The sequence below is a fragment of the Lutjanus erythropterus genome, chromosome 14 (assembly GCF_056507025.1).
Source record: "Lutjanus erythropterus isolate fLutEry1 chromosome 14, fLutEry1.hap2, whole genome shotgun sequence".
NCBI lineage: Eukaryota > Metazoa > Chordata > Actinopteri > Lutjaniformes > Lutjanidae > Lutjanus > Lutjanus erythropterus.
In genome coordinates this window covers 23466900-23482246 of record NC_139330.1, presented here as the reverse complement: position 1 = coordinate 23482246, position 15347 = coordinate 23466900, and the positions used below count along the sequence as shown (strand labels likewise).

At 38.0% G+C, this 15347-nt stretch overlaps 1 long non-coding RNA gene across 1 annotated transcript; it reads left to right on the top strand.

Annotated features, from left to right (window-relative positions):
- Nucleotides 1-6765: 6765 nt before the first annotated feature.
- LOC146315585 (uncharacterized) lies at nt 6766-9534 on the top strand. The gene is made up of 2 exons (XR_014771860.1): nt 6766-7281; nt 8841-9534. It is a non-coding gene; the product is annotated as an uncharacterized LOC146315585 (long non-coding RNA).
- The last annotated feature ends 5813 nt before the right edge of the window (nt 9535-15347 follow it).

The following is a 15347-nucleotide window of genomic DNA, read 5'->3' as shown; positions in this document are numbered from 1 at the left end:
AGCAACAACAAGCAACAATGCGACTGTCATCACTTTCTGATTATGATTATTACATTGTTTAATTCTGACTGGTAAATGGAAATAACTTTTTCCAATATAACCCTATTTTTTCAGGGCCTTTAACAATTTTTATAGACAAGTTAATAAATAGTTCACTCATTTCCTTTTAAATGACATGTTTGGCTTTACTGAACAGTAGAAAGTGTCAGGTAACATGGGTAAAGTTAAGTTACACCTTATGAAGGGCTCTTGGTTTGACTCAACCATAAACACATACAATGCATCTTGCACTGCTGCCACACTGAGATGCACCATGCTTGAATATATATTAGTTTGTTTGTTTATTTTAGTGTAGTTTTGGTGTTGTTTAACAATGACTAAATACAGGTCAAACGCCGTCCTTTCTATTTAACGCTATAGACAAAAACCTGATACTCATTCACAAATAGGGTACATCTGAAACTGCAATTTTTAAACCTAACCACTGTATTACCACTTTTTCTTATTGTTGACAACTTGGCCTTATGTTCACATTGTTTCTTTTGTCTAGACTTCATAACTACCCCATCCACTTACGTGATCATCATCAACAATGCTGGTTTGCATCCTAAGAATGTGAGACAAGAATCTTGGAGGAAATTGAATCCATTTCCTCAGTATGTCCTGAGGCGGCCTGTACTCACTGTGTTCTGTTTTGTTTGGGCCCATGAATGTGTATTTCAAATCTAGTTCAAAGATTTGCTTGTTGTTGTTGTTTTGTTTTTTTTTTCTTGTCTGTCGATCACAATAAAAAATCAAGGTCTTCTTAGGTCTTCAGTTCCAATAATATTGAGCATAATTAAACTGAATGAATATGATTTATGTAGGGAAAACAAACAAGAGCTTATTTGGGGGTGTTTACTGGGGGGTGTTAAATTTTTCAGCATGGCAGAAAAAAATTGAACCATCATGTTACAATATATACAGCATGAACAGTAATAACAGTATGAGCAGTAACAATATGAACAGAGTGAAATGAATACATCAAGATATGTAAGATACAGCATGTGCAGCAGTTACAGGGGGCAAATCCAGGTATAAGTATAAGGGAAAATAAACAGTGCAGGTGTTAGAATTACTAATGCTAATGCTAAGTAATGCTACTAGTAGACATTAAATACATAATAAACAGCTGGATAGGACAGATACTATAGGACAGATATTTGCATTAAACACAGCAGTATAAAAACAGTACATATACACTATAGGGCAAGTACTGTATATAATCAGGCTCATTACTGAGTGGTAGGCTACATTAATGTCCCAGAGTAAATTATAACCACCATCAAGTTCAGATTTCAATTCCCATCAGCCTTAAGCTGCACTATTTATTTTATGCTAATTAGCTAATGTTAGCACACAAACAGGCTAAACTACAGTGGTTAACATGGTAAATACTATAGCTTCTGAACATCACCCAGAAAACATGAGACGTGCCAGATGTGCAGATAGCTTCTATATCACTATATGTGGTGCAGAACCACATCTGTATGTCTGCAAGATGTGTAAATCAGGTTTAATGACCACACTCTTGGACGTTGACATGCAGGTTAATATCTTAACGTCTGGTCAGGAGATTTTTGGACCACTGTGGACATGCAAGAATGGTGCAAGAAATCTGACATGTGATTAATGAAATATTTTGTACTTGTAATTGAACAAATAATAATTTATTAACAGCATATTTTTTGTTGTTTTTGTATAGCATGTGAGAGAGGGAGTTCAACAGCAACAATGGACATCCCTCCCTGGACATCTTTTCAACGTGCAACAAGAAAAAGAGGCCTTTTGGATGTAGAACTTCTATTGCTCAGTGGACAAGCTGTTAGCATTGTCCTCATGAGCATGTTGACATTTGCGTGTCGTTCAAAGCACCACTCTCTCTAAGTACAGCTTCACAGAGCCACTAGTGGCTGTAGACTTAAGGTTTGTTCAAATGTGACACACGTGTAATATTCATTGGTTTATTCACTCACTTCCTGTCACCTCTCTTGTGGCCACTGGTAGGCATGATAACATGTCTACACACTGAACCGCACTTCTCCACCTGTGTATTCACTACCTTGATGAGGTTACTTTTGCTTTCTCAGGCGGACTTGCCCACAGTAAAGATAAGACATATCTGCTGTGTTTATCTGTGATGCACTGCAGATATGTTGTTCTCCACTCACTAACTTTATGGTATTTTAACTGCTCTCAGTGATTATGAGTGCTAAACAAAAAGTCATAAAAGCTCTTCAACCCAATGGATAAATGCTTCATGTGTTTGCCCAGCTGCTCACATCCGACATTGTGCACTGACATTGAGGAAAGACTATCTGCTGACAGAGATGCATAAATAGGAAGGCAGCTTCTCTTCAAGCCTTATAATCCTATGTCAGATTCCACTTGGCTGGGGGGGGCATGGTGTTCAGTGTGGTGGTTGGGGAGATATGGATTTAAAACCTTTAATTGTGATTGAATTAAACTGAAGTATTTAGTGATTTTGATTTGATAATACAAATCTCCAGTCACGCTAATGGCTCTGTGAAGCTGTATTTGAGCTAACCAGCATGCTAACATGTGCACAATGACAATGCATTTCTGATGTGTATCAACCTGGCATAATGTCATCATGGCATGTTCATCATCTTAGTTTGGTAAAACTTGAGGTTGCCAGGTCTGTGTGATACACCCAGCCCAATGGCGGATCATAACCAGCCCAAAACCAGCCCAACGGCCAATAAAACCAGCACCAGTAAGCAGAGAGCATAGGCAAATTGTAGTCAGTTTGGTAGTATAAATAAATGAATTCATTTCAAATATGGATGTGCATTTAAAAATATTATTAATAGAATCAGCATGCAAATTTGGTTCACCCAACCAGTGGGCAAAAAAATGAATCCCACAGCAATTCATCAAAAGTTGCCCAAAAACGCAGACCTACAGCAACCCTGGTAAAAACTGAAGCTGACTGCAGGATTGGAGAAATTACAATTTTGATGGTGCTACATTAATAGTTAAGGGAACTCCAAAGTCTTTGCAGTCCATCCAATAGTTGTACAGACATAAAAATCACAAATGTAAACTGAATGGTGGCTCAAGACGTAACGTCAAGGGATCATCAGTGTCAGTAGAGTTTCATTCCCATGAGAATAAGACTCAGCAATCAATTATATTTGAGCCAGCCAATACAAAGAATCAGTAATTTGATGACCTGAGAACAAGAGTCAACATCTTTCTTAAGAATCGCATACTGCACCTTTAAAGTACTTTTACTTAAACTTCTGCAGTTCCATGACAACTGAGCAGTCCATCGGTCTGCTGTGGAAGATCACACCATATAAACAAAAACTTCACACAGTTACTAAATGGACCAGTGGTGAGATGGTTTTGTCAAGGATTTCACTTGTTCCTTAAATTATTTGTCCTCAGCAGGTGTGGTTAGGTTAGAAATTCATTGTCCTAAAACAGTAAAATGGGAGAGCTCAATAGGAGATTTAAATGCGGTTTATTAAGCACATGACAAAGAATAAAAAATTCTGAAATTCTGCATAAAAAGTACAGCAAAGTACAAGTACAAAAGTCGATAAGGGCTGAGGTTCAAGTTCAACTTTATTTGTTTCCAATGAGCAACCGATTTTGCAACATGAAGTACAACATAAAACACACATGGACACACATGGATAAGGAGGTAAGGGGAGCTGTCTTGTGCAACTGACATGTGCATTTAATAATTTAATTTCACTTTGCACAAATGATTTCTTATTCACACTTTTGGTGGCTTGTGGCAGTCTTAAATGCCTTCCTGAGGGAAGCACTCAAAAATAATGACTGTAAAGGATGGGGCGGATCACTTGTTATGTCAAGTGCTTTCTTTTTGACATTCAGCACATGCCTGCTGCTTAGTTGCATGTACTGAAGTCTTTTGTTCTGTTTGCATTAGCTGCTGCAGTGAGGTGTGTTTGCACTGGCATTTAGCTGCTGGAGTGCTGCTGCTGTTTGGAGAAAGTACTCCAAACTACTGCTGTCACTTTCTAAATCGAACTGATATGAGCTGGACACACCAACATACACATCACGGTTTACATACAGCTAAGGAGATTCAGAGGAGGAAAAAAGCAAATTGAAGATGCATTCAAAGCTGACCCTAAGTAACCTTGTACATGAGCCGATGAGACTGTAGTTGGCTAACTGTGATTGGGTATCTGTCGAGTACTGGATCAACAGTCTCCCTCTGAGGGAGAGCCTCACATATGCTAGAGATCCCGCTCCATCCCTGGATTAGATGTGACATTTAGGAGTCATTGAAGGGCTCTCTTATCTTTCCTCTACCGCTGAACATTCAGAGTCATACAGTAGATAAAGCTTTGTGTCAAGGAAATTTGGAGGTTGTGAACTTTAAACTGCAAGAAGTCATAAACTGTATTTGAAAGTCTTGCCTGCACAGGCTAAAATTCATAAAAACAGCTATTAACCTGCTACCACAAACACTTTGATGCTCAACAAATATACAACTAATACAGACCAGAATCTACAGTCTTATATTTTCTAGTCTGTTGGGGTTGTCATGGTCCTGATTTGGACTGCAGTTTCCTCAGTGACCTCCTCTCATCCCCCCCCCCCTTTTCCGTACATTATAATGGATGAGGTCAGTGGTTAAACATAGGTAGCCTAAAGGTCAAGACACACGCATAAGGAGGAGGACCGTGGGCATAACACTGACAGATGGAAAATAATTGGTTTTCACAAAGAGTCAGAGTCGAGAGAGAGACCAGCCGTGTTAATCTGTGTCAGTGCTCTTCTATTCTTAGCTGGTCCCATTGGCCAGCAGAAATATGAGAGACACTCGTGACGACAAGCCCTGATAAATTTAGAGAGAGGGTCGCCGAACAGTGACAGAAACCCCAAACCAGGGCTGAACTCCAGATGTGAGGACTGTATGGTGTGTAATGCGTATCTGGATGGTATAGATGAGCATTAAGTCTTCTACCTGGAGCCTTTTTTAAGGCATTATTCCCGTACATCCTTTTATACTTTTCTCATGAGTGCACAAGTCCTTTGGCCTCATGTTACAATGAGTTTAGCTGGGATTTACATGTACTGTACATTTATTTGGGGTCAGGAAAAGAAGAACCCTGAGTAGAGGGCTCCCTCTAGTGCTCTTAATGTGAAATACGTCTGCTGAAAAAAAAAAAAGAAGCCACCAGCAACTTTTTGACAGCAATGAAAACTAAACATTGACTGAGGTCTACAAGGCTATTTGCTGCTATTGATTCCAGTGCTTTACTCATGACCCGTAAATGTTAATGTAGTGATGTTCAGAATATCATAATGAGTCCGGAAAAGAAATGAACTTCTCTGGGGACATTTTATGCCTTTAATATCAAGGTGAAAGTAGAGACAGGAAGTCACGTAAGAGAGATACAACCTTCGGCAAAGATTTGTACCAAGAACCCTGTGTTTCATAGTGAACATTTGAAACTATGTTTTTCACAGGCTGAAACATCACAGATGATGTTAAATGGTGGTAAATGTTTTTGTGATATTTTCAAGTGTGATCACATGTTTGAAAGTTAGGACATGTTGTTCAGACAGTACTGTACATCTTATTTTCTAAGACATTTATTGTCACAGTCTCCTCAATTGTGGACATATTTTAAAACTTTTTACAAAATGTCATGTCCAGAATCAAAACAATTGGTCAATTATGAGATGGGCCACACCTTGGATAGGTGCCGGTTCATCACAGGGCTTTTAAAGGTTTTGGACCTAATTGAAAATAGCAGAAAATGGCTGGGTTACACTCCAAAAATATATGAAATCATTGACATAATTCAGGAAAATATTCATTTATTCATTTGGCAAAGAACATAAAGTTAATTATAGCACCACTGTGGGGTCCACTGGTGTAGTTATTGTTGTCTGAATAGTAGGCGAGTTTTTTAAGTTAGACTTTTAGCAGATGCAATTATGGGTTAATTTAGTGCACTAAGCCGTGCACAACAGATTAAATAGATGACTGGTGACAGGAAAAATTACATAGAAATATTTTTCTGGTAATCACAGTAAAGCTGAGTTGCAGAAGGTCTGCTGACTGTGACTGAATATACAGTATGTATTGGTTTTAAATTTTACCCCACAATAATGAAAAATAGAAAGAGTAAAACAAACCGGATACATCTACAGAAGAAATAAATAAGTTTTGGAAATGTTAGTAGTGTCAGATTTTCCACAGCCAGGCACTTCAGTCATTGATTAACAGCTGGAGCCTCATTTTTTTTTCAATGAAGAGGAATACAATATTTTGCCTGTGGTGATATACATGCCAACCAATTTGTGATAGTCTCACTTCGATCATTAGGAAAGAAACCCAAGATGGGAAAGTGTAAAGAAGAACAAACGTGATATAAGCAAAGTGTTTCACATCAGTTCAGTTGAATGCATGTCAGTAGAATATCATTGAACTTTTCTATGAATGTCATAAATAACACAAACTCAAATGCAGACAAAACATTTCACCCTTTGTCCTGGAACAGGCAGTCAAGACACAAAGAAACACAGGTTTTAAGTTTAAAGGTTGAGTTCATTTTCCCAAAAAAGATTCCACAAAAATAAATACCTGAGGGAAAGTAAATTAGGGATCCTGAAAAGCAAGCCCAACAAAACAAAATGTTTACTCATCTAACAGGCCTAATGACACCTGAGGGAACCATCTATACTGACAGATCAAACCAAAAAACACAGGGGAGGACAGCATAGATAAGCTAAAACTCAGCAGACAGAAACTCTGATCCTCCCCTCCATGCTGTCAGAGCTCTTGGTCTGGTCCCTGACTTGGGCTTCTGCATGAAACCAGGCTCCACCCTCAGTACAGCCTTTTGTCACACCTGGGAGGAGAACTGAGCAGCCAGGTGAGTCAGAGGCAAGGAGAAATTAACTTAATTAAACCAGCTAGCTATATGACAAAACAATCTAAACTACATGTGTGTGCTTCATCCAGAAAATGTTGTCATATGTGATAAAAAACAAATTCTAAACCAAACAAACTGCCTGTGTTATTTTAAGTGACTGCAAATGAAAGTAGCCGAACATGTGGTGATGATGTGTGTGAGCGTGTGAAACCTTAAACCTTCAATTGTGCGGCTGTGGTCACCACTCCCTCCTTCAGTCTCCATTTACAGGAGTAAGCAGCAGCAGCTGCAGCCCTGACCGAGACAATAACTGATTCAACAGTTCAAAAGCCAACTATGAACCAACCAAGTGAGTAGTTCTCGACATCTATGCTTATTTTCAAGCAATAAGACTAATTGATCAAGAATATTTAAGTTTTTTGTAAGTTTATTTTTTTGTAACTGCATAGTTATGTGTATACATATATCTATATCTATAGTTATAGGTTATTTGTTTTTCTTTTTTTAATATGTTTATTCTATATCTGAAGTAGTAGAAAAACGTTTGGGGCTCCAAACTCAGCAAACACAGTGACATCTGGTGGTTTGTTGAAATTATAGCAGCCCTTCAAGCTGATGCTGATGCACCACCTCACTACACTGATGTTATCTTTTTGGTCTCATAAATGTGCAATAAAAGTCCAAGAAACCTGTGTTTTATTATATCTGCAGGCCTATACTTTAGATCAGAAGTGCTGGATTAAATATGGATGTTGTTATGCGACATGCATGAATTGCCCAAAAAGCCTTGACTACATAAAAAAAATATTTTTTGCTGATATGAAATGTTATGTACTGGTGTATTTTAGTCTGAGTTCCTCTGTAGGCTCATGTTCTTAAACGTCATGGTTGATAATTATAATATTTCATAAGTTGCGATGTGCTGTGACTCAAGAGTGATATCCATAAAATGATCCTGTTAATTTTATTACATGATTATTTTGTATCACAAGGAAATGTTCTCATACTTCATTCTCATACAAAAAAATCATAATACATATTTTTCCCTTGACCTGTTGTGCTATTTATTCATCTAGATATTTTCGGTATGTGTTGCAGAATTTTGCAGGTATCAGCTATAGAGGTTTCTGCCTTCTCTCCAATATAATGGAACTAAATGGCACTTGGTTTGTATTCTTCAAGATGCGAAAAAAATAAAATAAAATAAATCCAAACCCGTGTATCTTTCCAAAGATTACAACCCAATTACTCAAGATAATCCAAAGACCTTGTTGTGAGCAGATTCATGTAGGAGCTACTTTCTTTTTGCCTGTGAATCTACCAGAACTACTTTCTTTTCTATGACAAAGTAGTTTTACTTACTTTAAAGAAACTTTTAAAAGCAGGACTTTTATTTATAATCTAATATTTTTACATTACATTTGCCACTTTAACTTAAAGGTCTGGTGTGTAAGATTTATGGAGATCTAGTGGAAGAATATGGAAAAAACAGAATATAATATTCATAAGTATATTTCCATTTGTTTTCATTACCTTAGAATAAGCAGTTTATTTATATAAAGGACATGGGTCCTCTTCCATGGAGGCTGCCATATTTCTACAGTTTCCCAGAAAGGACAAACCAAACACTGCATCTAGATACGGTCTTTTACATTTTGTGGGAGTTTTGCAGTGACCGTAGTTTTTCCTATACACTTGAAAGGAGGGATTGTTTCTAAGTTCCACACGGTCTCTAAATCTCTAAAGAATCTGAATACTGCTTCCATCAGTGCTTAGTTGCAAACATCAACAGTGAGCTGGGAGCAAATTTTGGTACATGGGCACGCTCTAACAAAATCAGGAAATGTATCTTAAATTATAATGTTTTATTTCTGTTTTACCAGCTTTCCTTTATCTCCTGTCTTTCAGCTTGGATTCAAACAGTTGCTTGCCTAAATGCTTTAAAAAGTGGCGCTGATGACAAATACTTGGCATCTAATCTCACAAAAATCCTTGGGGACAAGCGATACTTTTACTATCCAGCCTGTAACAGCTCTGAGCTGGGCTATATCCACTCCTCACCTTCTCGGCCTGCTTTCTCTGAACCTGGACCCTCCAAATCTGCACCAGGACCTGGAGGTCTCCATATGTGGGAGCCTGTTAGCAGGAGAGCTGACTTTCCTCAGACAAAGAAAGACCCTTCTCCCCTGATGAAGGCCTCAGGCAGTCTGACGAGTGATGCTGAGATTCCTTCCATGAGTCAAAGCACTGAGATCACAGAAAGCAGCTGGATATTAAGGACTCTTAGTCAGGTCACTTTCAGCTCCAACTGCCCTGACCATGAGACTGTTGGTCACAGGTACCGCTACGCTCCACCATCCGAAATATCTGGATATGTGGATGAGGGCTTCCCACCATGTACCCAGACTCATTTTGATAAATGGTCGTCGGAGGTCAAATCCTGGAAAGTCAGGAACATGGAGCGCTTATGATTGGATCATCAGTGAAGAATAAGAAATTACTGCATCCATGTGATTTTCTGAATATAAGAAAAAAAAAGAATAAAATCATCAGCATTTATTATCTGGAGGTTTTTACAGATTCCTGCAAAATACAGAAACCTTTGAACCTTTCTTTCTGGCTGAAACTGCATAAAATGAAACTACACTCTTAGACATAAGGGTTGCAAAAGGGTTCTTACAGAAGGGCTGGGGTTCTACCCAGAACTATTTGCTTTTGAAGAGAGCCCTTATCAAGGGGTCTTGTAAAACTAAGGGTTCTATTAAGAACCCCATTCATCTTAGTACCATATCATATATGCTGGGTTAGGTAGAACTCTATGAAAGGGTTTTAAGTAAAAAGTCTGTAGGAACAAGCTGAAAATTTTATGGTTCTACTTAGCACCTTTATTTCTGAGAGTGTATTCCTGTACAGCAGTCATTGTTCGACAGGTTTTTATTTGAGGGTTTCAGAGTCACACTGCTTTTGCAAAACTTTGTACCAACTTGTCATGTGCATTTAGCTTTGGAGTCTAACTTCTTTAATTTATTTGAAATATTTTTACTGGTTTGCATAATTGTTCCTGACCTCTTTAGCCTTTTTCTTTTGCTGCTGGGAGGAATAAAGTCTTTTATCTTAACTTTCTTTTTTACAAGCTGAAAAAAACAAAATTGTTCTCTTAAAAAAGAAACTGACACTGAAACAACAAATATATACAAATACCCGCCATCAGAAGCCAACACAGCATCTCAGCATTACCTTACATTATGCACTATAATGTTTAATGTTTTATTTGTGCATTTCTAAAAAAGAAACGTCAGAGAAAAGATCAAAGTAAAGTACATGAGCAGGTGAGGTAGAAATGCTCTACAGGGTTATCAAAAAACTCACCTACAAGAAAGAAAAAAGTACATAAATAATTATAAAAAACTGCCAAATTCAATATCAATATAAACCAATATCCAGATCCTGCTTTTGAATGCTTATAGGTGTTTAAACTTGTCAATACTGGGCAACATGTTTCAACAGAGAGAACATCTACAGCAGAGTTCTTGACCACATGGTGGCAGTGTTGGCCTGGTTGAATTTTGTGAAGCTGGTCAGTGTGAAATGAGAGGCAGCTCAAAGTGTTTCATGGCAATTGGAGGGTAAAGACAATTATTATTATTCTTAAGTGTGTGGTAGATTTAAATGAATATTTCTGTGTTTGTTTCTCTTGTTGTGCCTTCATTTAATCAGGACCTAAAAATATAGCTTTTTTCATGTTTTTGTTTGAATGAGAGGGTTTGAGCAGACATTTAGACACAAGTCTGAGCTTCAGCAGTCTAAATCAGCGTTTTATCACTTTGAATAAATAGAAAGAACTACAGCGCTCATGTCCAGACAGGATTTAGAGAAAGTCATTCATGCCTTGATCTCCAGCAGGGTGGACTATTATAACGGGGCCTCGTCTGGTCATCCCACAAAAACACAATCAGACAATTTCAACACGGTCTGAATGCTGCTTCCACAGTTTTAACCAAAAACATTTGTCTGTTCCTATACTATGCTCTTATACTGGCTTCCATCTGTAGATTTAAATGGTGATACTGGTATATTAACATCTATGATCTGTTTGAGGAATATAAACCAAATAGATCTCTTTGATCTTTAGGAGGCAGAATCACACAGGATGAAGTTGATTTTAGGAACAATGTGCCCAAACTTTTTAAAATTGAAATAAAAAAAAACTCTGTACTTCTCTGGTACCAGCAGGATCTGACCCTCAAATGTAGGTCTCCTCGTCTTATTGACGAAAGTCTTCCAGGATCGATGTGCACAGGAGTGAGGTTACCTTTTCCAAGCACACTGCAGGAATTTTAGCCATTTTGAATTTATTTGCTATTTATTGTTCCTCTGTTAGATCATTGTAAATCATAACGGTGAAAGGAGATTAGATTACATTAGATTCTATTTTGAATATTTAAGAAAAATATGTATATAAGAAAAGAACAAAACAAAACAAGAAAAACAGATGAAGTTATACGCCTAGCAGATTCATAATAAATAATTCATGTTTGAAACAGGACAGGGAGTGAATACTTATCAAGTCCTGCTCCTTTGTTATATTTCAGTGATAAACTTTATGATAAGCATGAATATTCCAGGTTCCTTCCCCAGTTTTCACTGTACAGAGCTCAATCAAATCAAGCAAAAGTAAACATTTTTAACACTGCATGAGCAAATAAGCAGAATGAAGCAAATCAAAATAAACCTATACATCCTGTCACCTGCCTTGTTCTGCTAGTTCCCCTCTCATCCACTCCATATGTGTTCAATATATATGGTATTTTGGAACATTTGGTTGAACTTATTTAATGTTGAACATATTTTCTTATCATCATTATAGTTGGCACAGAGTAACTTCTTCACTTGCAATGCAGTGACCCTCAGAACTTGTCCTGACATATTGGCTCTCAAATTGTGTCAACTTTTGCTTTATATTTGGTTTGACTTGTTTTGAAGTTGACCAACTCTTAAAATTTTAGTGCTTTTACTTTGATAAAGAGAAGGTAGGTCGGTTTCGCTATAAGTGATTTTGTTTACAATTCACTCCCAAGAAATTTCATAGATTTTATGTCCACCTTCAGGATAGGTGTCTCCATTCCGAGTTTGATCACTGTTCCTGTGTTATTATGTAAAGTTGCAAAGCCATTTAAGAACTTAAATACAGTATATGTCCTTTGGTTCATAAATGTTAAAGCCTGGACAGCCTCAGAGACGTAAAGAGAAACAGACAAGAGGACAGAAAGATCTGAAATACTACCACACATTAAGCCTCTCGTATTCCTCTGCAGGTATTAAAATACAGCCTCATCCCGTACAAACCTCCACTCAGCAACATGTTTATTGTCCCCTCTCTCCAGCTCCTCATACAGTTTGGGTTGCTGAATCAACAGCATTGTTGCCAGGTTGTCATGGTGTCTGATTGTTGAGTATCATGTCACGCGCCCCATCACAGCCGGACGTCCCTCCGAGCCGAGCCTGCAGCCGATCCCATGGTCGCCATGACGTTTACCTTGGCAACCACAAGAGGCTGGCAAAGATGGGGGAGCCAGGAGAAGTTGGTGGTGTCGTGTCACAGTGAGGTCTCACATGTGAAATCTCCAAAACTAAACAAAGTTATATTTGAAGACTTAAGGCTCTGAATTTAGAAGTAATTGATAAGTGTTTCTTAGTTTCCTTATAGAAACACGTGTGATGTTTTATCATCAAAGTAAACTATACTGTGGGTGGATGAATGAATAAATTAATTCATTCTCATACTCAGGCATACACATAAAATAAGAAAAACGTCACACACTTAGTCTGTTCCTGTGTGTTTAATGCTAGTTTTGACAGTCAGCGGAGGACACTACTGGTTTGACAGAGAGCAACAAGAAGAATAGTAATTAAACAAAATATATAATATATATTTACCATTGTAAAGCTTAATTTTCTCTACCAAATCAGGTAGTTCCTTATTTATAATTAAAGCAGAGGTGGCAAAAGTATACACATTTTTTCCTCAAGTAGAAGAACAGAGAAGAACTGGTTCAAGTTATTTACTCAAGTAACTGTGAAGAAGCAGAGGCTCTGAAATGTACTCAGTGTCTGAGTACGAAAAAGTAAAAAGTAGCCCTCCATAGGACATTTCTACCAGCAGTATCTGTGCAGTTACTGTAACTGCACTTCACATTTTCTCCATGGAGAAGTCTCCCTCTCTTACCTGTTTTGTCTTTTTTCATCTTTTATGTTGTTTTCATCTTGTTTGTCTGTCATGTGGGATATGCACTGATGGATGCACCAAGGAATTTTCGCACACCTCTCCCATACATTTAGGTAAAATTGGTCTTGATGTTGGGAAGGTGGCGCACGATGATGCAAATTAAAAATAATCAATAATTATCCTCAAATGCATTAAAACTAAAGTAATGAGCTTGTTTTGAAAATGTAAGGAGTAGAAAGTGCAGAAGCAGAATCAGAAATACTTTATTCAATGTAAATAATCATAGCTGTAAAATTATTGTGGAATAAAAAGTACATTTTCATTGCATTTTGAAATGCAATGGCAATTTTGCACCTATAGCACACTTTACAAAAAGGTAAATAGGTAACATAAGCAACATAAATGTAAGAATATGAGCCTGGGTGAAAAGCAGGAACTGAATCAATAAAACATCCAATGTACATCAAACACACCACACGACAATAAAACCCCCAAAACATCAATATAATCAAAAGACATGAGGACGGAGTACAAGTATAAAATAGCAAAAAATCTAAACACAAAAACACAAGTGTACAAAAGTGAGTGAGTAAGTAAGTTTTTTGTGCATCAGAAACTTGTTTTGGAATTGTGCATGAGCAGGCTACAACATATTTGCATAAGAGGTGATGTGTGTTGAACCAGGACCCAGGCCTCTCCAGGATCCTGGTGTCTCCAGGGCTCCGAGCCCTCAGGGGCATGAGTCTGAAAGGGAAAGCCAGAGAGGAGACTCCGAGGCCAGGCTAGCTAACATGTCAGCAGGGGGTCTCATCACTCTCTCCACACTTCTGCTGTCAGGGCTTTTGTTTCAGCAGCATTACTTACTCACGAGGCCCTGCCTCCCAGGTAACTATACTGCTGAGCTGGTGCTGCTGGAAGGAGAGACAACACACTCTCTCACACACACACACACACACACACACACACACACACACACACACACCGAGCACCTCGGTACAGCGCTCACAAACTGTGGATCAACCAAATGATAGCAAGAGAGGTTATCTTCTACAAAATCTCAAAGTAAACCTCACCTCTCTGTAGCTTGATAGATAAGTGGCAGATTATTTGGGAAGTGAAGAAACAAAACACAGACTGATTGACAACAGCCCGACCATTGAGACTATACTGCCTACTTTATATTATTAAAGGGAGAGTTCACCCTAAAATCAAATATACTTATTCTTTTCCCTGGCTTGTGGTGCTGTTTGTCAGTCTGGATTTTTTGGTGTGAGTACCAGATTTTGGAGATACAGAGATGTTTGCCTTCTCTCCAATATGTTGGGACTATTACTTGTGAGCGGTTTCATGTAGGAACAACTTAATTTCTAGAAAACACAAAGTAGTTCCAGTAGATTCTATTGTAGACAGAAAGTAGTTCCTACATGAAATTGCTCACGACAAGAACTGTAGGTTATCTTGAGTAACCTAGTCATGATTTCTGGAAAGAGACATTGCTGTTGAGTAACTCAGTACCTCACAACAAAACAGTGTAGATGGATAGTTAGCACTACAGGCCAGATGACAAAATGTATTGTATTTTTGGGGTGAACTTAATCCAGCACTTTTTACACTCTTATGCTGGAGATATACTTGCTTTTAAAGCATGTGTCTGTGTTTGCATACTGGTAGTGGTAGCATTCATTTCTGAGGACACAGACAACCATCACTCCAGACGGAAACAGGATATGTAAGGCAACCAGAACGCTAATGTGTCAAAAATTGTGAATCATCGCAACCACTGCGATCTAAGGCTTCTTTTGGTAGCAATCATGTCATGCTGGCTTGCCATGAAGTATTGTCATGTCAATTTTTTCTGATGGAAAAACAGTCAAGGCCATATTTAAAGGGAAACATTGACCTCCCACCTCTAGAAATATGAATGAAAATGTTTTTTGTGAGCCTGTCCTATACAGACATGCCCATTTTATATATATAGTGTATTTTCACTTATTCTAAAGATGGTGTATACTGGAGTGGCATATTGCATAAACTGGGAGAAGAGAGAGGAGAGAGAGAAAGACATGGTAAATGTCAAACACCTAATGCTTGGGCCACACAGAAGGGGAAGACCTCAGTCTATGCTTTCTTACTACTACAATGATTTAATAAGACAATGTCTTAAAAAAACAGAAAACCTCAAATAGACA